Source organism: Sceloporus undulatus, chromosome 2 (genome assembly GCF_019175285.1).
Source record: "Sceloporus undulatus isolate JIND9_A2432 ecotype Alabama chromosome 2, SceUnd_v1.1, whole genome shotgun sequence".
In the NCBI taxonomy this organism is placed as follows: domain Eukaryota; kingdom Metazoa; phylum Chordata; class Lepidosauria; order Squamata; family Phrynosomatidae; genus Sceloporus; species Sceloporus undulatus.
Window position 1 is genome coordinate 293,506,084 of NC_056523.1, and position 25,803 is coordinate 293,531,886.

Below are 25,803 nucleotides of genomic sequence, written 5' to 3' on the forward strand. Positions count from 1 at the left end.
AGTATAATCAGATATTTCTGTGTTTTTAAAGCTTAGTGGGCAAATCATTTTTATACTATTGCTCCCAGAATCCTCTAGTGAGTATCCCTCCCAAAATACTTCTCAAGCCGTATCCAATTGCTTCTGTTTGGTATGGGGTACCCCAAGGTGAATTTGCCCAACTTTAAAGGCACTGTCTATATGATGTCTCAACCTTTGGGAGGAGAAATCAGTCTCAGCACTTTTACAGTATGCAATAAAACACAGAGCTGATTCATCACATCCCCAGCATAGAAGTAACCAGCTGCCCTTGATCTGTTACAGTATTTATTTTTGTTTTCCCTTTCCTGGATTTGGTTTCTTTTACCATGTACTTCCATGCAATAATGTTGCTTGCATTAGCATCATGGTATAATTAACCAGTTGGCAGGAAACAACAGTCACATAAAACTATTGCCCTTACATCTTGCTTGCCAAGCCATCTGAGCAGCCACAGTTAGAAACAGGAGGCCATTTTTCTGATACAAAAGGGACCATGTGTTCTCATGATCACAGTTCACCAGGGCATTTGATTCCATACACATGAATTAGAAATACATCAGAGTATGGTATTTCTGATACCTCCATTTATTTTAATGGCACATATGCAGACCATCCTCCTGGCAGGTTTTGCTCAACTGTAATGCATCTCTACATCCAATTGCTGATCTATTCAAATCATAAAATGCAGTCCTGCTTCCTCTCCATCATCAGCAGGCTTGTGAAATTAACCACATATTTCACCACATATTTCTCCCTGTTTTACTTTCACAGCTTCTTAGAAATGAATAATCTTTTGGAGCTGTAAGAAGGATCATGAAGCCACCCACATGGGAAAGAAGGATTGAGGGATGAGTGGTTATGGACAGGTTCTGCATAATATTTAGCAATGTCACTTTACAAGAGCACTTAGAAATTATTTTTCGGTTTCACGTTGCAAGTACTCGCATCCCCATGTGGGTTTCAGCTCCAAATAAACCCCAACTCTTCTGTCAGATTCCATCTGCACTGCCAAGTGTTAGATTGGTTTAAGGTGGAATCATAACTCAGCTGAGCCTCTTTGAAGCTTCACCAGGAGTCATTTGAAACTTGGCATATATTTTCTGGAAAGCATTCAAAATTCAGCAAAGCCAAGGCTGTTCTTTATGTCTGTAATGAAACCAAAAAGAAGTTGGCTCACTTCATCTACCTCCAGGTTTCCAAAAGAAATGTTCAGCCAGCTCTACTGTTTACTGGCTTTTGGAAGAATCTGGCCAGCTGAGACCTAACTTCTCACACAGGTTGAGCGGTAACAGCTTGTATCTCCCACAGGTTGTGTGTGTGTGTTTATGTATTTGTTACATTTATAACCTACATATATATATATATATATATTCCCCTGTGTGTATGCATTCAAAGAAGTAAGTAATTTTATTCATAAGCCTACTCTTTTGAAAGATGGAGTAGTGGTGCTGTATATACTCAACAATAAGGCCACCTCATACATAAGTCAAAGGGCAAGTTTTGAATCCAAAACAATGGATTTTGATATGTCCTGGGGATAATTTAGGGGTATGTGACCAATGATGTAAAGGATGAGGGAAAAGAAAACAATGTCAAAGAGTTTACAAATTCCAACAGGTACAACTGTTTATCCTCACCCTAAAGGCTGGATGGATGAGAAGGAAACTACATTAAATGGTGGCTGTGTGATGTGTGCAGGAGATGACCAGCTACAAGAAGGGCTAAGAAAATGCACACTTGTCAAACAGGATGAAAAGACAAAGAAGGAAAAATGGCAACTATGTTAGCACTGATTATAATATTTAATTTTAATGTGATAACTTTGTCTGATTTTACACATACACAAATGTCTTATTCATATCTTTCAAAACCTGATTCCTCTTGGCATTCCTTTGAGGGGAAGTGCCAAACAGCTGCCACCACCACCATTTTCCCACCCAGGCATTCAAAAAAATTAGAAGTGGCAGCACAGTGTGGAGAGTAGAAGTGTCTGGTGCTTCATTTAGGTACTCCCAGGATCACCTAAGCTTTTGCCTGTCACCATTCAATTCAGAGAAGTGAATGGTTCCTTTTTTAAAATAGGAGCTTTACACTGACGAGCCAATTTTTGGGTGTTAACTTTTTGACTAAAATTTCTAGATTTATGCATGGGTATATACAGTAATTGACTGTAAAAGGTAAAGGTAGTTCCTTGACATGAATGTCTAGTTGTAACCAACTGTAGGGGGCATTGCTCATCTCCATTTCTAAGCCAAAGAGCCAGCGTTGTCCGAGGACTGCTCTGGTGTTCATGTGGCCAGCGTGACTGCACCAAACGCTATTACCTTCCCACTGAGAAGTGGTACCTATTTATCTACTTGCATTTGCATGCTTTTAAACTGCTAGGATGGCAGAAGCTGGGACTAGTGACAGGGGCTCAATCCCATCATGCAGCACTCAGGCCTCAAACTGCCAAACGTCTGATCTTCTGATCATCAGAACTGGCGTCTTAACCACTAAGCCACCACATCCCTTGTACCAGCTTTGTTAACATAAGATGTTGATATCTCGCAGTGGATGCGCCATTGGCGTTTGAAGCTCAACATGTCCAAGATGGAGCTTCTTGTCTTTCCTCCTAAGTCCACCTTTCATCACTCCTTTTCTGTCTCTGTGGACAACATTTCTATTCAACCAGTCCAGCAAGCCTGCAGTCTTGGTTTTATCTTTGACTCTTCTCTGTCGTGTGTCCCTCAGATCCAGACCACAGCCAAGGCTTGTAGATTCCTTTTGTACAATATTGCCAAAATCTGACCATTTCTCTCTGCCTCTACTGCCAAGATCCTGGTCCATGCCCTAGTGGTCTCACGACTGGATTACTGTAACGTCCTCCTGGCTGGGCTTCCTCTTTCTCACCTCCGTCCTTTAATCTCTGTCCAGCATTCAGCTGCACGCATCATCACTTCCACCCACCGCTCTGACCACATCTCCCCTGTGTTTGCATCCCTTCACTGGCTCCCCCTCCCTTTCTGCATTAAGTACAAGCTCCTGCTGTCGACGTTTAAAGCCCTTCATGGGCTGGCCTCTCCTTACTTATCAGAACTTATTTCTCCTCACCTTCCCACCCGGGCCCTCCGTTCTGGTAGTCAGGGTCGGCTGTCCCAGCCCAGGATTTCCTCTGCCCCATCTCGGATTCGCCCCTTTTCACTCTCTGCCCTTCACTCCTGGAACCTTCTTCCCCCTGAACAAGAGCCATCACTTCTTTAACCAGCTTCAAAACAGAGTTGAAGACCATCCTGTTCAGAGAAGCGTTCCCAGGCCTTGCATAATTGTTGCTTGCCTCCCTGGATGAAGATTAACCATCTATTATGAAGCCAAGCCCTCCCTCCAGTCCATCTGCTTTGGTCCAGGCCTTGGAGGTTGGCAGGATCTGCTGGACCTCATCCCCTTCCCCACCACTACTTCCTTCTCCTTTTGTGTGGCGTCTTTTTAGATTGTAAGCCTGAGGACAGGGAACCATCTAATTAAAAAGACTGTATGTACAGCACTGTGTAAATTTACAGCGCTTTATAAATAAAGGTTAATAATAATAATAATAACAACAACAACAACAACAACAACAACAACAACATATAGATACTTTTAGGTGTTAAAATAAGCGATTAGGAAAATAAATTAACAATCAGCACTTCTAAATAGATACTTCTCTCTGAGACAACATTAAAGTGGACTTTTCTCATCTGAAGGGATTCAGTTCTAGGCCCTCCTGCAGAGGGAAGAAAATGTGGACAGTCACACCCCGTATTATTCAATGAAATGCAACATGCACATGTCTGCATAATCACATCTGTGTGCACTTGCCACCATCAAATAATATGGGCTATGGTGATCTACAGTTGGTCAGATCTGCAAATCACTAGCCCACCAATGTGGATAGAACCACGGTATTTGTAACACATTGTTTCAAAGCTATGGACATTATTCTAATTATCCATCAAGGAAACAAGGGAAAGAGCCATGGGATTTGCACATCATATCCTCCGTGCTTTGCATGTTTTTAAAAAATGTATCTCATCCCTTCTGTGCTGCTGAATATAGCTGATTGGGCTTAATGGGTCATTCACTCTGCAGGCCTGCTTTAGATTCACTACAGACATTATAAACAGCTCCTTGACACATAATTCGTCTTCTTCTTAGGTTTGTTCTATAGTCCTGCACCTGCTCAACATTGCTTACTTGCTTAAGAATTCTTTCTTGTGACAAGTTAACTCTAGGGACCAGTTCACCATTTTACATGCCAAGGACCCAGAAAGCCAACTTTAACTTTATTTATACCAAAAGTGAGCAAATTGTGGTCAACAGGCCACATGAGGTCACTGAACCCACTTCTGTGGCCCTTGAACCCTTCCCCAGTCCTACAAGCCTCCCCATCTACCTTTTTTTTTTTAAAATGGCATGATTTGGTGGCATTTTATCCCCAGATCATAGCAAGGTCCACCAACACACTCAATATCCTTACTCAGTCCCTAGAGGCACCCCAGCACCCAAATGTCTTTGTGAGGTTTTTTTGTTGAGGGGGTGTGTTGCACTTTCTGTTGCCATTTTTAGAGGGACAACAGAGGGAAATGGAGGTTTATGAATTTGGGGGGCAGGGAGCAGTCTCCCGGGAGGGACTGGAGGAACAATTGGGCCCTGGACCCATACAGTTGCCCAACTCTCACCTATACCTTCATGCAAAAACATGTACATTAGTATTAGAAATTGTGCACTGGGAGTTCCATCATGCACACTGAGCTACCCAACCGGACCAAAGAAAAATCTGCAAAACATGTTCTTGTTCCTTTGTGCAGATATATTTAGAGATGAATAGTGTATGATGGACAATCCATCACAGTCCAGAATTAGGTGCCCTTGAGATTGAAATTCACCAATTTAGATAGTGATAGGTGAAAATAAGGTGATCATGGGTATGGGTTTGCAGGACCTAAGCAGAGCAACGGATGACAGAGAGTCTTAGAGATGTCTCATGCACAGGGTCGTCGTGGGTAAAGATTGACTTGAGGGCAGATAACAACAACACACCAAGGATGCAAATGCTACTTCAGTCATTTTTTAAAATAGAAATTTGCATTTGCATATTTCTTCATATTCCCGTAATAGAGAACTTGAGATTTAAGCAATTCTAATTTGGGATAAACAGAAATTGATGGGCTCACTCAGCTAAGCCAATGTTTAACTCCAATGAGCGTGAATAAGTCCCTATATTTTCAATCATGTTAATGCTGAATTAGGGTTTGTATTGTGTGTGTTGCCTCCTGCTACTAGACATATATTTCTAAAATCTTTATCAGCATTATGGCCAACAGCTGTCCAATGACATAAAAAGGGTTATTTTTGGGCATCCATGGAGGAAATAGATTTCTGAACCCGTTTTGGTCAGGTTTCAGGCCAGGGTATGGCACTGAAACACTCTTAATTGCTCTGATTATTACCCTACTCCAGGGGAAAGGCAGGAGGAGTACTACCATCCTGTTGATTTTCCTGGATCTCTCAGTGGTTTTTAATACTATTGTTCATGGTATCTTATTGGACCAGCTCAGTAGGATGGGAGTAGGAGGCAATGTTCTGTACTGAATCTGCTCCTACCTGGAGGTCCAGTTTCAGACAGTAGCATTTGGGGATTTCTGTTCAGCCCCATGGCAATTAAACTGTAAGGTGGTACAGGGTCCCATTTGATCCCTTCTTCAATATCTACTAGGAGAGCTCATAAGGGGATTGTGAGTAGGGTACCATTTATATGCTTATGACATTCAGCTCCATTTCTCTTCATCATTGGAATTAGCTGGGGCTGTGCAAATGCTGAATCAGTGCCTGGATGCTGTAATGGACTGGAATGAGGACCAATAAACAATCCTGATAAGATGGAGGGTCAGTGGATTGGTGGTTTTCAGGTCTGACAATTTAGTAAACAGGCTGTTTTGGATGGGGTTGTAGGTATGTAGCTTGGGAGTGCTCCTAGATCCATTCCTGATACTGGAGGCCCAGTGGACTCTGTGGCTTTAAGTGCTTGGTGCTAGCTTTGACTGGCATGCCAACTACTGTCTTTCCTGGACAGAGATAACATAGCCACAGTAGTTCATATGCTGGTAACTTCCCAGTTAGACTACTGTAATGCTTTCTATGTGGGGCTGCCCTTGAAGAAGACTCAGAAGCTGTGGCTAATGCACAATGCAGCCTGGAATATCATAAAGACAGCATGTAATGCCAGTCTTCAAAGAACTGCACTGGCTGTCAATTTGTTTGCAATCTGAATTCAGTGTGCTTGTGATGACATTTAAAGCCCTAAACAACTTGGGACCTTGATACTTGAAGAAGCCTTTTGCCCTCTGTGTCTCTCCGAGAATCTGGACAGAAATCCAAGAGGGGATGCTGGAACCCATCAGCTAAATCTCTGTGGGATTTCCTTTGCTACATCAGTTTAGCATCAATAAATCTTATCCTACTGTAGTGACACATGTCAGTGTTCAATATTAACTACAGTCTTGGGAAGACGTGGAATTGAAACCAGTTCCAACTCAGAACAAGCTTGCCATCTCGCTCTCACTCTCCCTCCCTGTCTTTTTCAAAGGTACTCATCTTTCATTGTTACATGCAAGCACTTGCAGCATGATCTTCCTCTGTCTAGGAATCAATGTATTTATTGAATCTTAGTGAAGCAGATGTGCAGGGAGAGGAGATTTTTATTTCAATTCACTTTTGGAGAATTTATCAGCATTTACAAATTTCTTAACATTAAGAACAGGAATAATGTGAGTTTTAACAATCTGAATGCTTGACAAAGCAGCACTGAAGATGTGCTTAACTCTGCTCAAATGCATACCTTTTGAGACTTTCATAAATGAACAATACTGCTTCTACCATGCTAAGGAGAAGGGCAAAGTCTTCCAAAATTATCAGGCTTGGAAGCCAAGTACTATGCAAAATATGGAAAAGTTACCTTTTTGAACTACAGCTCAGTCTACAGGGCATCTGATTTTTATACTCCACACAAAGGCAAAGAAATCTGGACACAGTGACCAGAGTAACAGCCAATCTGTGAGGTGCTTTATGTGACTCATGATGGTCCGGCCTAAAACAGACACACTAAAATCAACTGTTGAATGAGTCCATGCTCACTGATTCAATGGGTTCACTCTAATTAGGAATGGTAATAGGATTCAGATTTACATGTCCTTGTAGGTCAGAGATTAGACAAAAATGTTAAGAGATGGAGAGAGGACCAAGAGAAAAAATATTCTTGTTGTTGTTGTGTGCCTTCTAGTTGTTTCTAACGTATGGTGACCCTAAGGTGAATCTATTGTGGGTTTTTCTTGGCAAGATTTGTTCAGAAGAGTTTTGCCATTGCCTTTACCTGAGGTTGAGGTTACCCAGTGGGTTTCATGGCTGAGCTGGAAACCAAACCCTGGTCTCCAGAGCTGTAGTTCAACACTGAAATCACTAAACCATGTTAGCTCATGAAGGGAAAAGAAGATGCGTTATAGCCTATCTTTAGAGCTACCTTCCCACATACTTTTCTATGTTTCCAGACTTTCACAACTATGTTTCAAGACATACTCTGTCATCCCACCTTTTTTCAGCTGCTTTTAAAATGTCCCTCTTCTCCTCCCACTTTCCCCTTTCTCCCTAGCAGACTTCCACTGCTGCAGACTGCAAAAGTAGTCCACACTCTATTCACTTAGAAGTGGGGAGAGTCAAAAAAGGAATAGAAACTTTCCCCCACCTTTTGGGCTTAAGCAAAATCAAACTCAACCTTTCCTAGCTTCTGCATTCATAACTTTTGCCATCTTGACTACACTCTGATCTTGCTTGGTCACATACAGTGGTGTCAATATGGAGGCGCAGGGAGTGTGGACAGCACCAGGTGACACTCTAAGGGGGTGAGGGGGACACCACTGCTCCTCTGACATCTGTGTTTTGGGATAAATGGGCTGTGGCATTTGCCTTTATCTCTTTAAAATGATGAAAAATTAGAGTGAGGTGAGGCTCACTAGAAGGAGAAAGGAGAGGACTTGGTTTTTTAAAAAAAATCTCAAATTTTAATTTTAAAAAAGTTTTTAAAAAATCACATTTTATCAATTTTTCACTATGTATATGCAAACACATTTATTCTGTGTGTATGATATCATACTTTAAAGATATAAATTTAATTTTGCTAGCTGTTTATGTCACATCTATTACCATTGCATTCAGTGGTATATGGGAATTGTGATTTATAAGAACATTAGTACAAAAAATCGTTGCTAAGAATTCTGTATGGTGTGGGATGAGATGATACCATGAGTTACCACCATGGGTGACCCCAACGCTAGGGATGCCATTGGTCACATGTGTCCATCTTAAATTGTAAAAATTTGGAGGATATGTGTTTTCACTAGAGCCATGCTGCCTGGGGGAATTGGAGAGCTGTAGTTCAAAAAAGTAACTTTCCCAAGCTCTGTTTGTCACTTTGGACTGTCATTTTGTTCATTTCCAAGGCAAGGATATAAAACTTTTGCCCATTTTATGCACACTAGAGAGTACTGCATGCTAAAAAAAAAAGAGGATTTGTTTAATGACCATAGGTCATGCTGAGTGTTGCAAAACCCTCTTTGTTGCAATGAAATCAGCCACCCTGATGAACAGAGCCTGATTCAAAAGCAAAGGTGAAGGATGGGGGAGGAATGGAATAAATGAGCCTTTAGATCTTATTTCGAAAAGTGTTCTAGTAAGAATGTCGAACAAGGAGAGACTGATTGGAGTCAATGAGATTGTGTTTCTCCTTCTGAACACTGCATGTAATTACTGAATACCCCCCTTGGCTCACATTTCGTGGCAGCGTTATCCATCATATATATCTTTCATCTCTGTAACAGGCATTTTTGTCAGGCACTAGAAGGGAATAAATTCACCTTCCAGGGCTCAGTGAAGTCACAGGACCTTTCTGCATGATCAAGTTACAGCTGAGCAAACACCAGTGGTTGTTCAACTCCTTGCATGCTGGATCCAGATGTCAGGGCAGAAAGAACACCAGAAGACCTGGGCAATTTTCAAGGCCCACTCACATCTGTCATGGTGTCTTTCGGTCTGTGAGTTACCATTTTAATTTCCCACAATGCCCTGTCATAAGGCTAAGGCAAGGCACTGTGGGAAACTAAAATGGCCCCCCTCTGCTCTCCATTTATAAGGTAAAACTCTTGAATGTAGAAAAGCCCCATAAAGGGACCTTTTCAACATAGGTTGCATCTGCACTGCAGAAATAATCGGGTTTGACACCACTTTAACTGCCAGGACTCACTGCTATGGAATTCTGGGAATTGTAATCTGTTGTGGAGATTACCAGAAAAGAGCTCAGATGCTGCAACAGACTACAATTCCCAGATTTCCATAGCACTGAGCCCTGGCAATTAAAATGGTGTCAAACCAGATTTTTTTCTTCAGTGCGGAAGGGCTCACTGAGTTGGCTGTCTTGTCATCATACAAAAATATTATCTCCAGCACTCAAAACAGGGCAAAACAGGTGTAATCTTTAATGCTCGGTTTGCATCCCCTTGATAACTTTGTCCCTTTTCTTAAATTTTCTTACAACTGTATTTCTAAAGGCTCAATGGAGATTCTAAGTTACTGCTCTGAGAGAAATTTAGGTACTGAAGGGAAACTTCATTGGGGATCAGAATTTTTATTTGGGGAGGCAATGTCCTCATTTTGTCATTTCCCCCATAGCTAAACTATGGTGTCTTCCTGCATGACAGGGAATTGGATGGTCCGCATGGTCTCTTCCAACTCTATGATTCTAAACTCCATTCCCCCTTCTAAAACTGCTTTTAGACCCAGGAGTAATGCTTCTAAGGCAGGGGTTCCCAACCTGGGGGTTGTGACCCCTTCGGGGGCTGATCAACCCTTTCTCAGGGATCGCCAGGTTGAGACTCACCCCTCCTCCTCCTCCAAGCAGTCAGGCCTCCTCTGGCCTGCCACCACCGCTGCCATCACCATCTCCTCTGCTTCCTCCAAGCGGTTGTCACCGCCATCAGTAGGGCTGGGGCTGCTGCCTCCTCCTTCTCCTTCACGTGGCTGCCACCACTACCACCGCTGCTATTGCGTGGGTCTGGGGCTGCTGCCGCTTTCTCCTCCCCTCTTCCTCCTCCTCCTCTTCCTTCATGCGGCTGCTGCCACCGCCACTGCCACCACACTATTGTGTGGGATGGGGCTACCACTGCCGCCATTGTGCAGAGCTGTGGCCACCGCCACCGCCTCCTCCCCCACATGGCTGCCACCACCATGTGTGGCTGCCGCTGCCACCACCACTGCCACTGCTATTGCAGTGGTGTCAGAAGCCCCGTGCAAAGGCGGTGGCAGTGGCAGTGGCAGCAGCGGCAGGCCAGAGGAGGCCTGGCCTGTGCTAGAGGAGGAGGAGGAGGGATGAGGAAGAGGAGAAGGAGGAGGTCGAGCTTCCAGCAGCCTTTGTGGCTGGAAGCCCCACCCTTTCTTCTGGTCAGTGGCCTCCCTGATTGGTTGGGAGGCTGGGAAGGGGCAGGACTTCCAACCGCAAAGATGGTGGCCTCCCAATCAATCAGGGAGTCTTCTGGGCAGGACTTCCAGCCAGAAGGTGGTTGCAGCCCAACAAAGGTTGGGAACTGCTGTTCTAAGGGGACTGTGACAAGATCTCTGCATGAGTGAGCAAGGGAATGATCAGGGAGGGATGTGGGGGGAGAGAGAATGTGCTTGCTCCATTCATTGAACTGAAAACAAAGAAGACATGACACTGATCATGTGGGGGGGGGGGGGAGGATTAGAGGGGGAAGAAGAGTTAAAACAGTAAAAAGAAATAGTGTGTGAGGGGAGAGGGAGGACTGATTTCATGGCTGAAAATACACTGAAGTAGAAAAACATGGCAACACACCTTGCTTGCCGGATCCAACCAGTGCTGCACCTCTAAAACTTTTCTCACCCCCAGCTCCTCTCCCCAAACACAAATATATAGATTTTCCACTCAGATCTGGAGTAACAGCCTCGACAGGCCAACCATAAAGGCCGGCATCGGGGCAGAGTGGGGGTGTGGCGTTTGCACATGCATATCCCAATTCCACCCTCATGCTGGCATGATGCTGTGAGCCTCACCACATGGTGGGCAGAAACACGGCACTCCTCTGGTGCTGTGTCCAGATGACGCAGAGCCAAAGGAGCACTGAAAAGTTACGGCACTGGTAGCTATGGTGCCCTTTCTGTGGCACAAAAGCCAGATTAGGGCCGCAGCATGTAGTAGCTACGGCCCCGATCTGGCACTGAAAGTGGCTGCTGCAGGCCACCTATTAGAGGAGATCTGTTCAGCCCCTAAAACTCCCCTTTTCCCCTTCCAAATTAAAGCCCTGAAATTTGGGGCAAATTGTCTTATACATTGTATGGACAGCTTGCTGTGAAGATGAGGTGAGGCCATTTTATTTGGCCCATGCAGAAAAGGCCTTGGTCCTTTTGCCCTTTATAAAATAACATGTAAGAAGTAATTTTTCTACCCATGTTTAGGAAAAGGCAAACTGAGGGTTGCCATGTTCAGGCCTGGTCCAAGATTATTGGGTGCCTGAGGTGAAAAATAAGACGCTTATTGCCCCCAACCCCCCCTCCCCCATCATAGAAACAGGAAGAGGACACTCGGGACTGCGCGTCACTGAGAAAAAAACAGATTTTACCGCACCCCAAAGCGTCCTCAAAATGGCCCCATTCTGTTTCCCGTCCCCAAGCTGTCCTCATTCAGTGCCAAGGGGCACCAATTTGCTTGGCCTGAAGACTTCTGACCCAAACATTTAACACCCCTCAGCACTGAATGGGGTCGGCTTGGGCCCAGGGAATGGAATGGGGCCATTTTGAGGACATTTTGGTGAATGGTAAAATGTTTTTTCTCAGTAATGCGCTGACCAAAGTGTCCCCTTCCCATTCCCATAACGGGGGGAAAATGGGTGCAATAAACTTTTAAGATACCCTTCCCCAGTTCTATCTGTGCAGAAGTCAACTAGACTGGCAGGCAACAGGAGGGCATCTGTTCCAGAATCCAAGAGGATCTGCCCAGTTTAGGAAAAAGGGTCAGCCTCTCCCTCTATTTGCTGCTTGAGGCACTTGTATTACTCAAGTCCAAAAACACATTGCAGAAATAATCCAGTTAGAGACCGCTTTAACTGCCCTGACTCAGTGCTAGGGAATCCTGGGAAGTGCAGTTTGTTGTGGCACCAGAGTTCTCTGACAGAGAAGGCTAAATGTCCCAAAAAACCACAGTTCACAGAATTCCATAGTATTGAGTCAGGGCTAGTAAAGCCCTCTCAAATTTGATGATTTTTGCAGTGTGTTTTGGACCTCAGTCCCATACTAGGGTTGACTGTATAGTCTGGGGTTTTGGGGGGGGGGGGTTTGGTATAGTCTGCCACATATCTGCTAACTTTGGCCTGGTACATACCGTGGAAAAGGGGCGGTCTGCAGTTGCCCCTTTCCGCAGTGGATTGGGGCCAGGGCAGCCATACCAGCAGTCCCAGAAGCCTCAATCTGCTGCTTTTCTAGGCCACCAAGAAGGAGCAAAACGCCACTTCTCTGTGGCCTGGAAAGGGGTGCCCATGGGGATTCATGCCCCATGGACAGCCCGACAGGCGCAGCCAGAGGAGAAAGGGGCCGCTCAGCCCCTTTCTCCCCAACTTCATTCCCTCTGGTAATCTAGTTGCTGCAGGAACGAGGCACTGTCCCAAAAGGAGCTCTGTTTTGGAGCTCCTTCTTGCGCCTCAAATAGGGTGTCCTAAGTGCCCTCCAGTGGTGCTATGCCGTCAGGTGCGCCGGTCCGTTTGGATGCAGCATGCGTGATGGCATTGTTGTGTAGGGCTGGGGAACATGCTCCCCAGCCCTACTTTTGGCCCCAGCACGGTGCTTTCACGCCGTCTGTACTGGGCCTAAAGTTTATTTTCTGATGAAACTCATACAACATAAACTAGAATTGCTGGAAGGCTTGACTCTCTTGGATCAAATCAACAACCACTGAATTTAGACTTCAGTTTTTAATCTTCTAACAGTTTCTTTCCTTGCAAGGGTACGACTTTCTTTTCTTACCTTACATTTCTCTATTGAAATGAGGAAAGTGTGGAGTGATCAAATGCAGATTACTGTGTGGAAAGACTGGGAACTCCTCCATTCAGCTGTGGTCTTTCAAACAAATCCAGACTCCTAAATCCAAACTTCTTTAACGTCTTTTGCATCAACTTCCAACTGATAGATCTCGGTGTTCCAATAAAAATCTACAATGTAGATCACTCCAGTGAGAAATCTGCCAGTTCCTAGTAAAGCACATTTCATAGGAAGAGATCTCCTAAGCACCTTCTGTATCTCAATGAACTGATATAATCTGGGAAATAATAATTATGTAGAAACCTGTTCAGCAAGCATAATAAGCAAGGAGTCCTAAACTTAGAAAATATTTATATATGTCATAATGTGGAAACTGTGACATTTCTGACTGCACTCCAAAGACAGATGTGGTCTAAAGTTTTACTGCAAAATCTGTGAATTGAAATTCTATCCATGCCCAACTTTTTCTTTCACTATTTTGTGCTAATTGTTTCATAGGTTTACTCAGAAGAATAAAGACAAGCCGGTTTCCCTCTTCCCTCAGCAATGATGGCTGATGTATTCCCTGTCAGTGAGGCAGTGGTTATGCTTTGAGTTTTAATGTGAACTAGATAGAAGGTATCCACAATGCTGACTTATTTGAAGGTATAGGGTTAAGTGCCTTGGATAGCTCCTTTAAAGTCTCATCTAAAATCTGCATTGTATCCACTTACTCATTGACATGGAAACCATCAGTTGCTAGGCATGATGACTAAATTTGTTGCTTTGCTAAAAGGGTTCCTTCTCTTTTTGTTGCCTGCATTTTCTACTGTCTTTTAAAATAAAACTACTGTATGTCATTGTCATGTTTAAACCCAGCCCAAGCCTAAACAGTTTTCTTGAATTGGATTCTGGCATTTACACAGAGGATTGTGCCAGGAGGCTTATTGTTCAAATTTTAGAGGGTAGCGGATGGGAGAGTGAATGTGGTATAGTCACTACATCAAAGATGAGGAAAACATGGGTTCTGGGCAGCATGAGGTGATTGTTTCCATGTCAGCGGGTAAGCAGAACCAATCCAGGTTTTAGATGAGACTTTAAAGGAGCTGTCCAAGGCATTTAACCTTGTACCTCCAAATAGGTCAGCATTTTGGATACCTTCTATCTAGTCCACATTAAAACCCAGAGCATAAGTCCTGTCTATGAACTTTATCAGACAGGGCTCCAGGCAGGGACAAAAATGGGACAAATGGAGCCTGGAAGGGAACGGAACGAGTGGGGGACACATTTTACTGCACACAAGGAAGTCCCCCACTCATTCCCCCTGCCCTTATGTTCTCAATTCGTCCCCAGACGGGGCGATTTTTGAGAAATGTTTTGAAAAATTCTCAAAAATTGCCCCCCTCTGGAACGGATGGGGAATGGATGGGGAATGGAACAGAACGAGTGAGGGACTTTGCATGCAGTAAAATGCATCCCCCACTTGTTCCACACTCGTTCCTGGGTCCTTCCATTCCATTCTTGTCCCTGCCTGGAGCCCATGGTGCGACAAAGTTCTATATTTCCCCCAAGTCCAGCCAAAGCCCACCAACAGACCCTTCCATTTTAAAAAATTTGGAAGCCAAACAATCATCTACCAAATACCCACAAATGCCACAAACCCCAAAACCAATCCCCGGTGCTTCCCACCTCCATGACAAATTGCATGAAATGGCAAAATTAGCTAAAAACCATCCCACCTTCCAAGGAGGTGTAAACCAGAAGTGACTTGTGGTCAGTTCCAGATGGCATTTTCTGCTGAAGTTGGCTCTAAATGCAGTAGTGCTGCCCACTGCAGGGGCATGGGGCAAAAATTGGCCTCTAGGTCAAATGGAAAGTATCTTTCCCTGCATTCGAGTATTGCACCCAGACTTGGGAGATCTAGGTTCTAGTCTCTACTGAGTGATAGAACTCACAGACTAACCCTGGGCCAGTCTTTCTCTCTCCCTCCTCTCTCTGACCCACCTGGCAGGATGGTTGTGAGGGCAAAGCAGAGGGAGAAACAGAGAGCTATGTGTGGAGCCTCATGAATAAAAGAAGATATAAGGTGAACCTTGATACACCTTGATATAATGCATGTGAGAAATAGAAATGCAAGCCGTGTTTTATGAGGTAAGATTCAGGAAGAAAGGGCCAAGGCCATGGGGAGTGTGGGCCACAAAGCAGTACAAAGGCAGCCATGCCCTCACACATCGAATTTAAAGTGCTGAACTGCAGTCACCAAGGATGTATCTCCATGTATGTGGGGAGAATATTAATTCCCCTCATGATCTCACCAGTCTTGCCTCACTTTCAGCTCCAATTGAGAAGTGGCCTTACATTGTTTCATATTGATTGCAAGCCTTGATTTTTCTTTTTGCCCCCCTCCTTCCATACTTATTTCTGTTGACCTCCAGCAGCTAAAATGTACCCGCAAGCTCTCCTGGCAGTCCTGTCTCTTGGTTGTATTCTATTCATGGCCGTCTTTTCTCTTCTGTTTCCATGGAAATGAAAAGTGAAAGAGGAAAAGTGAGATAAGGAAGGAGCTCTCAAAAGGAGAAGGAGGCTTCTAAAATGTTACATTTGCTTAGAAGTGATTGTATGTGGCATATAGTTCTTTTTCCATTTTGTCTTGAATTTTTTCATTCAAAAATAACTTAGCCCTGAACTAAACACATACCTTCCAGCACGTCACAGATGGACACCGGGACACATGTGGCCAAGCAATATCAGAGAGTGGTCAATGTGGCAAAAGTTATTAATGACGCAGAACACACAAGCTAGGAGAGGCTGCAGCAGTTTGCTTTTGCCTGAGCCTACTGGGAAGGAGAAGATTCTAACATCTCATCTCCTTCCATAAATTAACTAAAACTGCAAACTATTCTGGCCCTTTGAACTCAGTTTGCAGCACTTGAAGTATAGAATAGAAAAAAGAATCTTAAGAGATTAGCACACCCAAGCTTACTGTGGTTAAAACGCTGGTAAAACACTCCAGAAGTGCGAAGGTCTGATAGCTGGTCATGCTTTTGAAGTGTCACTGAAGTGTCCCCTCTCCTCTCCGTCAGCAAAGCATTAGTGGAGCAGCCATTTCTTCATAATGGATGTTCCTGTTATTGAAGAAATGGCTGTTCCGTGAACACTCTGAGGAAGGGAGAGGAGAAGGGACGCTTCAGTGATGCTTCAGAAGAGCGACTGGCTATTACACCTTTGAGCTTCTGGAGCATTTTACCAGTGTTTAACCCATGGTAAGCCTCCTGTATGATAATCCCCATAGAAGTCAAAGGCCTTCATGGCTGGCATCCATAGTTTTTTGTGGGTTTTTCGGGCTATGTGGCCATGTTCTAGAAGAGTTTCTTCCTGACATTTCCCCAGCATCTGTGGCTGGCATCTTCTGAAGATGCTGGTGAAGCATCAGGAAGAAACTCTTCTAGAACATGGCCACATAGCCCGAAAAACCCACAAAAAACAATCCCAGGGACGTAGCCAAGGTGGGGGGGTTCTTGGGGTCCAGACCCTCCCTTCCATTAGTAAAATGAATGGTGTGTGCTGCTGCGCTGCCGCACCCAAGCCCCATTATAATGGTGGCACTTAGTGTGGACCCCCCCCTTCCTAAAATCCTAGCTACGTCCCTGACAATCCCCATAGAGTTGGAAGAGACCACAAAGATCATCCATTCCAACCCCCTGCCATGCAGGAACACATGATCAAAACACTGCCAAGTGATTGCCATCTGCTTAAAAACCTCCAAAGAAGAAGACTCCTGAGGACAGTAAACTGTTGATAAAGGGGGAAAGTGGGAGGAAAAGAGAGAAACAAGGATATTTTATAAGCAGTTGAAAAAATGGGACAACAGAAAATAAGGACACAAATGTCTCCAAGGTCACAGACTTTCTGGGGGGGGGGGGAGCAAACAGCCTGATTTCAAAGACCCTCTACAAGTGATTAGTCCAGACAAATGGCCAGAGAGATCTGACTTCCTGGAGAAGGAGGTAAACTGAGAAGTTAGGAGAGAACCAGAAAGAAGGAGATACTAGAAAGAGAGGGACATGTAGCAGTAAGAGAGAAAAAGAGGGTGCCTGAACACATTCTTGTCTCTGGGTCCCTCCACTCACCCACCCCACTTAGCAAGATTTATTCAGAGGAGGTTTGCTATTGCCTGCCTCTGAATACTAGGTATAACCTACAGCACCTCTGGTATTCCATGACAGTCTCCCTTCTAAGCACGTCTGATCACTGGCCCTGCTTAGCTTTCCAGATCAGATATGATCTGCTGCCTAAATAGTTACTATAAAAACAATAGGAACAATAACAACTAAACACATTCATCATTTTCAACCTCCAAAACAGCAGTTAGTTACTAAAATTACATTTTAAAAAAAGTATTACATTTCTTAAGACTAACCAGAATTGTTACCTTTTGGTTTCTTAAAGACAAATGCTAGAAGCTGCTAGCCTGTGCTATGAAACATATTCTTCTCTTGTCTAACTGGATCCCACCTGTTGGTCTAAAATATCCAAAAGGAATTTCTACTTACACTGAGAAGGAAAATGTAGGTCCAAAGTGGCATTTTTTTAATTTTATTTTTTAGATATGGCCACCCACATCCATTGAACAACACAAGAGAGAAGGAAATGCAGATGGAAAATAATCAAAGATACAATGCATGATCAATTAAGCTCTCTGTTCAAGGCTGCCTTGGCATTTAGAAACAATCCAGTTTGACACCACTTTAACTGCCATGGGTCAATGTTATGACATTCTGGGAATTGTGGGTACTTGTGAGTTGCTCAGAACTTAGAAAAAGCTACTTTTTAAAATTGTAACTCCCAGACACTTCCCACCAAGGTACTGTATGGCCGGTAGGCAGAATACATGGCCTTCTTAACATTATTACTTAGCTTTGGCTCCTGCTTGCCATGTCTGGCGACAGTTCAGGAACATGTGAATTAACAATGAAGAAATTAACAGCTTTGATTGTGTGCCAAGTTCCTTTTTGCCACTGCAAGATATTCCGGGGGAGACTTTTCTTTACAAAATGTAATGCATTTTGCTGATCACATGTGATACATTGTGTTGATTATACATTGTACTGCGGAGCATTCAAGTGTGTGTGGTTTTTTTTGGTTGAACAAAATCACCTACATTATGAATACAAACAAATTTTCTTCACGTGTATCTAAAGACCAATGTTTTTAGTGAAGAAAATGTGACTTGGCTTGGCTTAGAACATAGTTGAAAATTACTTTAACCTTAGCAAAGCATTTGAAAGAATGTGGAAGGTGTTTAATTTCTCAAACTATTTTATCTGTCAGTTCCAGTGAAAGACAAAGCTTTCTCAACTGTGGTGCCCTTATGTGGCACACTTTCCTTATGGACTACCAACACTCTTACCAACATTATTTTATTTTATTTTATTTTATTTTATTTTATTTTATTGGCATGCATTCAGAAACTTTATCCTGGTGTTTAAATTGGTTTTCTATTGCAATTGCTGCCTCCTCCTCCTCCTCCTTCTCCTCCTTCTTCTTTTGGTTACGATAATCTGCTTTGCATAATCAATAAGAGCTGCATCAATAGGAGTTTAATGAAATTATTAGTGCCACTCTATTCTGCTTTTACTTAGACCTTGCTTGGAATACCAGTTTTGGGCACTCCAGTTCAAGAAGGATAGGGACAAGCTGGAATGTGTCCAGAAAATGACAACCAAAATAATCAATGATCTGGAAACCAAGCCTTATGAGCAACTTAGGGAGCTGGGTATGTTTAGTTTGGAGAAGAGAGGACTGAAAAGTGACATAATAGCCATCTTTTTAAAATATCTAAAGGGATGCCATTTAGAAGCCAGAGCCAGCTTGCTTTCTGCTGCTCCAGAGACTAGAACATGGATCGATGGATTCAAATTACAAGAAAAGAGATTCCACTAAACATTAGGAAATAACTTCTTTCCTGTAAGAACTGTTTGACAATGGAATAGACTGCCTTGGGTTCTCCTTCTTTGGAGGCCTTTAAAGAGAGGTTGAATGGATATCATTCAGGAGTGCTTTAGTTGTGTATATCTGCAAAACATAGGGTTGAACTAGATGGCTCTTTTTTGGTATCTTCCAACTCTAAAATTCTATGATTTATGATTCTATTTTTGGGGGGGGGATTACATATTAATTATATTTGTACACCACTCTGCTAGCTACAAGAGCATTGTTTAAAAGGGGATTTAATGAATATGATTAAAATTGGAAAAGTTCCAAGAATTATGTTTCCTGTTCAAATAATTATTAAGTATAGCCAGATCTAAGTAGTCTTTCAGCACTGCAGTCCTTCTGTTTTATAAAAAATATCAATACTGGTGCAATCTTTTATGCTAGATATAGGACGTAGTGCAGCCAGATTTGATGTGGGAACTTTTCTTCTTCTTTTTGCTTCAGCCAAGTGAAGTATTCTCAAGGCTGCAGTCTTATATACACTTAGCTTGGTGTAAGTCTCATTCAGCTCAACAGGACTTTTTCTTCTGGTTAGAGATATGAATAAGATTGCATTGTCTCAGGCATAATGGTTTCTGGTGGGGAGAATTAAGGATGTACTAAAAGCTACAAATTGCACAGTGTGACTTAGCAGTGCTTGGCTTTGGTTAGGTTGCTGATTGTGACACATTGAACCTTGAAGGTGTGATGCTGTGTCTGCTGCCTAGTTATAGCAGCCTCTTTTGCCCCAGAAAAATTGCCATTTTAAAAAGTGTTTACTGAAGTTCTAGTCTTAAATGGCTGCTACAACTAAACTACTGTAGTTAATTTATTATTGTTCGTTAGTCCAACCAGTTTTTCCCTAGTATCACCCCAAGCTAGTTTAGTCATACCTTTAATGAAAAAAAATCCATATATCAGGAGCACAGTTAGGTCATTAAATGTAGGTTAAATAAGTCACCTGTAATTGCTTTTTGTTAATCCCCAATGCAGTACAGTCTTGTAGCAGGGATACAGAGTGTTTAGACTGCAAATCCCACAATCCCAGTTGTTTTGGACTCCCACAGCTCCTTACCATGGATTATGGTGAGTGGGGCTGATGAGAGGTATAGACCAAAGCAGCTGATAGGACAAATATTCCCCACTTCATTTTGCATAGGGACTGCCATGTAGAGTTATGCATTTATTGTGCTATGCAACCCTTCTATGGGATGGCAAAATTGTATTAGTAATAGCAATAACGCTTTACATTTCCATACTGCTTCATAGTGAACTAAGCACTCTCTAAGCAGTTTACAATGTGTTAGCCAATTGCCCCCAACAAGCTGGGTACTCATTTTATTGACCTAGGAAAGAATGGAAGGCTGTCAACCTGGAACCATGGGATCGAACTCACAACATTGTGGCTGCAATACTGACATATAACCACTGCACCACCATGGCAATTAAATGCACATCTGAATGTACCAAGTGTTAAACTGAATGTTCATAAGTGCTTGCCTGCACATCTGCATTCATGATGGCACTTCTGCTTGTGCATCTTTGAACTGAATGCAGACATTCTGTGTTGGACAAAAGTGTCCACTGGCTTCTGTAGTGGAACTTGCATATGTATAAGGCACTAACATGATTCTGACCATTGATTGCATTGGCAAAATGAGGGGAAATGAGGCCTTCTTATCTAGTGATTTATGATTCAAACATGTGTTTCAACAAGTTGGGGGCTTTCATTCACGTTATTGTCCACAGAACATTATTTTCAGATTCTTTGCACGCTGGCAGATTTTGAGTGGAAAATTAAAGGAAAACTAATATACAAGGCACACTGCACACTGTACCAATACACATTTTGGTATGCACAAATATGTATTTTCCTCCCTTCTGTTTTATTTGCATCTATTTCATTATCCATTATTTTAAAAATTAATGCAATATTTTTGAAAGGTATATCTGTAGATATCTCTATACATTTCAAAGTCAAGAGATTATTCGCACCCATCCACAGATTACACTGTGAAAAGGCAGTCCGGTATCATGGACCAAAATCAAGAAAATGAATTTCAACAGGGATAAATGTAAGGTACTAAATCTAGGAAAGAAAAAAAAAAGCACAAGTATGGGATAGGTGACACCTGGCTTGAAAGTAGTACCTGTGAAAGGCATCTAGGGGTCTTACTAGATGACAGACTAAACATGAGTTAAGAGTGTGATACTGTGGCTGAAAAAGCTGACACAATGCTGGGTTGCATCAACAGGAATATAGGGACTAGATTGAGAGAAATCAGAGTACCAATCTATTCTGCTTTGGTCAGACCTCACCTGGAATATTGTGTCCAATTCTGGATACCATAGTTCATGAAGGCTATTGACAAACTGGAATGTATGCAGAAAAGAGCAACTAAGATGATCAAGGTCTGGAAACCATGCCCTATGAGGAATAATTTAGGGAGCTGGGTATATTTACCATGGAGATGAAAAGACTGAGCCACCACTCAGACATGATAGCTATCTTTAAATATCCAAGGGGATGCCATGTAGAAGATGGCTCAAGCTTGTTTTTGATGCTCCAGAGACTAAAACATGAAGCAGTGGATTATAATTACAAGATAAAAGATTCTACATGAATGTTGGGAAGAACTTCTTTACTGTAAGAACTCTTTGATAGTGGAATAGACTGCCTTGGAAGATGGAGGAGTCTCCTTCTTTGGAGGTCTTTAAACATATTTCAGGAGTGCTGTAGTTGTGTATTCCTGTATGGCTGGGAGTTGGACCTGATGGCCCTTGGGCCCCTTCCAATTCTAAGATTCTATGATTCTGCGGCAGATTTTGCTGGCATTCATACTCTTCATCTGGATTTCTGATTTATATCAGGGAAGTGAAGCACATCCACAGTGATATAATGTTGCTCAGTAATGTTTATTTTTCTTATGATATGCTAAAGAAGTAATTATCCCTATTATGCACCTGTAACTTCCATCTTCTGAAAACATGTCTCTGTACTGAATTTAAAAAAACAACAACAACCACCATACACATACACACACCCCAAAACAATATGGGCACATACACACAGATACCTGCACATATACTTCTTTCAAATGGAATCAGGTGCTGGAGCACTGGGTGAGTGGTTTACGATTTCAACTTGTAGTTGCACTATTTGAAAGTGCAAGCTATAATTCCAAACTGGCCTTTGATTTGTAACTCACTTCCCTCTTTCTTATAATTAGATTTGTTGATCTGGGCTGTCATCCAGAAGGAATGATGTCATGTTCATGCATACATTGGCTTGACAGTCGATCTAAAATAGTTGAACTTTAGAGAAGCGTTTAATAAACTGAGGGAGATGTCTAATTTCTCGAAGTATTTTGAATGCATTAGTTGAGATCCTGCATTGGGAATGTATCATGCAGCTACATTTCTGTTGGTAAAGCACTGTCTGCACCAGTGTAGGGCAGCCCGGAGTATCCTGGCTTGGAGCTACACTAACATTTCCTCTGTTGAAAAGCCCTCTATGGTGGTGCTGGTCACATGCATGTCCCACTGAGAGACCTGGTACATCTGCTGCCTCCATGGATTGCTTTGTGCAGATGTCAGAACAAGGTACCCAGCAGTGGTCACATGGCTGGCCACCTCATTCTGACTTCAGATCAGGTGATTGGTGTCAGCGGCAGGCATCTCAGGTGCTCAGCTGTCTGGTGTCAGAATGGAGGCTTCTGGATCTTCCAGGAAAATCCAGAACAAATAGGGACTTCATTAAATATGTGGTACAGGGACGTAGCCAGGATTTTAGGAAGGGGGGGTCCAGACTAAGTGCCACCATTATATTGAGGCTTGGGTGGGGCGGTGCAGCAGCACGCACCATTCATTTTTCTAACGGAAGGGGGGGGGGGGGCCGGCCCCCACAACCCCCCCCCCCCCCGGCTACGTCCCTGTGTGGTAAGAGGGGTAAAATCTGATTCTGATGCTGAATGATCTGGCTGTAATCCATTCTGCTCACATCAGAGCCAGGCTTTAGGCCATGTATCATCTGGTCTTTAGGATGTCCCTTCAGATGATGTCCTTGCAGGAAAATTCTTCAGGCAAATAGCTGGACATGTATTTGCTGATCCAGCACCTTCCAGCAAGATGAAAATGGCCATGTTGGATTAGAGGGCAATTTTGGTCATTGTATGATGAGAAGAAAATTCTGGCCTCTACTAAACTAAAAAAAGGAGCTGTGATGGCATAAATCTGACTTATGTCATTGTAATTCATTACCTGGATGCCAACCATGATATGTGAGTCCTGTTTTCCCTAGGAAACCCACGAGGAAGCCAGTGGACCTGTGCCCCAGTCCTTGTCCTGGAAAAAACATGGATTCATTAGACAAGTGTGGTACTGCTGCTTTGAAAAAAAGTGTGTACGTGTGTGTGTGCACATGCACACATGTGTGGATGTGTGTTTGTGATGAGACTTTCAAATTGCTATCTGGTGGAGTGAGTGAGGTTGAAAAATGTCAAGAGTATGGGGAGAGTGAGCTCTTGTGTATATGTGTGTTTATATAATAGACAGGAAGAATGATATATGAATTTGTGAGAGACAAAGAGGGGAGGAATTTGTATGCTTGTGGATCTGTCTGTTCAAGTTGAGGAAGGGTATGTATGCTTAAGAAGAGAAACAGAGGAGGGTGTTTGCATGTGTGTTGGGGGAGGGAGTAGAGTCTGCCTCTACTAAATCAATATACCATTTAAATTAACAGTGTACACGTATCTATGCAGAAGTAAGCTCAAGTGGTTCTTTGTTTGTCAAATAGTTGCTGACCCTAGATGACCCTATCACAGGATTTTATTGGCCAGGTTTGTTCAGAGGCAGTTTGCCGTTGTCTTCCTCTGAGGATGTATCCACATTGCAGAAATAGTTTGACATCACTTTAAATGTCATGGCTCCATCCTGTGGAATCCTGGGATTTGTCGTTTGGTAAGGTATTCAGTCTGGTCTGTCAGAGTGCTCTGGTGCCTTGCCAGACTACAAACCGTAGGATTCTGTGTGCTTACATAATGCCTGCTTGCAAACTTTATCAGTCAATACTGTTGCTTGGCCTCTGACGATTCTTCGGTGTGTGTTGTTTTACCTCCTGCTAGATGTACTGAGGCTTGAGGAGTAATTTCAGGGGAGAGAGGTGCCAGTTGCTGTGCTGTCAGCAAAAGGCCTTTGGCTGGACTGGCAGAGAGAGCATGATTGCTCCACATTGGTACATACTGCTTCTGGGAAAATGCAACTTGCTGCATGCCACTGTGGGAGGAAGGAGTGTGGTGAACTTCAGTGGGTAAAAGGAATAAAGGAAGGGGAAAGAGACAGGAAGCTGCACTTGATGCGCCCAAAGGAGAAGTGAATTAGGGATTTTGCCACACATGATTTCCACCTTTGGAGACTGGCGGACAGCTAAAAAAAAAAGCAACTTACCCCTGCGAAATTCAATTCAAATTTGGGATACATCCAGATTTTATCACATTTTTTTTGCTACCTATGCCATATGGTGGGTGAATTCCAGGTAACATCTGGCTAGAATCCGATTTCAGCCAGCTGATTTACAAAGCCAGGAAGCTCCCAGCCTTAAAAAGAAGCTGGCTGAACTTGGATTCTAGCTGGATGTTACCCAGGATGCACCCACCCTGCTGTTGAACTATAGAGAAGCAAAAATCCATGCAATAAAATCCAGATGTATCCCGAATTCAAACTGAATTTGGCAATGGTATATCACTTTTTTAAGTTGTGCACTAATGTCCTTTATGTAACTATATGTACATTTTATATATATAATGTATATGTACATTTTGTAATTTCCTGACAGAGAGGGCTGTGCCTGTAATAGCTGAGGTACAATGGCATAAGGAGACATATGAAACCTTTTTTTACTGAAGTTTCATGTTTGGGAGTGTGACTTGCAGGGACGTAGCCAAGGGGGGGGGAGTCCTTGGGGTCCAGACCCCCCCCCCTTCCATTAGAAAAATGAATGGTATGTGCTGCTGGACTGCCATACCCAAGCCCCATTATAATGGTGGCACTTAGTCTGGACCCCTCCCCTTCCTAAAATCCTGGCTACGTCCCTGTGACTTGGATAGCTAAACTTCACCTGTTGAATTTGTATCAATCCTAATAACATTGTGTTTTTTAAGTTGCTCTACAAAAAAAACAAAAAAAAAAAAAAAAGAAAAAGAAGTGCCCCTCTCAGCAAATAAAAACACTCAAAAGCACTTGGCCACTGGATGTATCCCATTACAGAACATGTGTTTGGCTTTACCCTTATAAAGTTATATACTTGTCCATATTTTCACATGTCAAATGGAGGGTATACATTCTTTTATCCCCCCATCACTCCAAAGCTCTGAGTTACCCACATAACTGTGGTGTGGGTTACCCATATAAAGTAGAACTGGCCACATAACAAAATTGTTTTTAATCAGAGTTGAGGGTTTGCTTTGTTTTGTTTTTGGATTACAACTCCCAGAATCTCCCAGCAAGCATGGCCACTGGAATAAACTCATGTTTTATTTTTATGTAAATAACATGGTTTACATAAAAAATAATTAATTTTGTTACAGAAACTAAAGGGAACAGAAAATATCCACACCTATACCAAATGCTTCAATGTGTATGTAGGTGTGATTTATAGTTTAGACTTCCTGAGAAAACTGAGGCCTTTCCAGCTGTCCTCTCTTTCTTCAGGTAAAACAAAGC